The sequence below is a fragment of the Mus pahari genome, chromosome 12 (genome assembly GCF_900095145.1).
Source record: "Mus pahari chromosome 12, PAHARI_EIJ_v1.1, whole genome shotgun sequence".
Taxonomy (NCBI): Eukaryota; Metazoa; Chordata; class Mammalia; order Rodentia; family Muridae; genus Mus; species Mus pahari.
The window spans coordinates 17,406,428-17,407,588 of record NC_034601.1 but is presented as its reverse complement, the minus strand read 5'-3'; the positions used below and the strand labels follow the sequence as shown (position 1 = coordinate 17,407,588).

The 1,161-nt window shown below is 42.2% G+C and overlaps 1 protein-coding gene across 1 annotated transcript in view; it reads right to left on the bottom strand.

Moving 5' to 3' along the window:
- Positions 1–1,161, bottom strand: part of Senp2 (SUMO specific peptidase 2) — a 39,955-nt gene that overhangs the window by 26,934 nt on the left and 11,860 nt on the right. The gene's annotated exons all lie outside the window — the stretch shown is intronic.

Here is a 1,161-nt window from a genome sequence, read left to right as displayed (position 1 = left end):
CTGTCCTGGAACTCACTCTGTAGACCAGGCTGGCCTCAAACTCAGAAATCCTCCTGCCTCTGCCTCCCAAGTGCTGGGATTAAAGGTGTGCACCACCACAGCAGTCTTTCATTTTAGAATGTTTTAAATATGTATTTTATTATTTTATGTATAAGTGCTTTTGTCTGTATGTACATCTGTGCAAGGTGTGCATGCAGTACCCAAAGAGGCCAGAAGAGGGCACCAGAACTGTAGAACTCAAGTTACATCTGAGTGCTGGGACGTGAACAAGGCTGAGTCCTCTACAAGAGCAACAGGTGCTCTCAACGCCTGAATCAGTTCTAAGGCCACCCAGATTTCCATTTCATCATAAGCAGTTAGCCAAGGATCACTGGATTTGCATTTGCATGTGTTCATGTTTGCATATGTGTACTTGTGCATATAAAAGCAAGAGGCTAATGCGCATGTCTACTGCTGCTCTTCACCTGATTTTTGAGGCAGGGTCTTACAGAGCAGGTCTTACAATTCAGCTAGACTGGCTGGCCAATGAGCTCAGGCGGTTGCCTGTTTCTCCCACTGCCAGCACTGTGGGTTTTGGAAGTGTACAGCTGTGCTATAGCTTTTACCCGAGTGCTAGGAACCCAAACTTCGCCTATACAGCGGCACTTTATTGATTTAACTATCTCTCCAGGCCCAGAAGTTTTAATAAAGACTCTAACTTGAAGGATAAGACTAAAATAAAAGCAAAGCAGTAGGCAGACTGAGAGAAAGCTCTGGGGGCTGGGGAACAGAAAAAGCAAGGTCAAAGAAATGTAAAAATAATAAAACAGCTTTGGAGATATGAAAAGGCACTGTACACTTATAATTAGAACAAGATACTTATAGAATAAATTCATGCAGATTGGAGAGGATTTTTACAATTTATAAACCATGAGAGAGTTTAAAAAAAAAAAAAAAAAAGATCAGGAGGCAAAAACAGAAAAATTGAGAGTTCAAAGCCAACTTGGAATACATAGTGAGTTCAGGACAATCTGAGTTACATAATAAATTCCAGTCTGCTGTGAACTATGTGGTTGAGACCATACGCTAAACTAAACAAACAACAAAATAAAAAACCAAACAAAAGCCGGGCGTGGTGGCGCACGCCTTTAATCCCAGCACTCGGGAGGCAGAGGCAGGTGG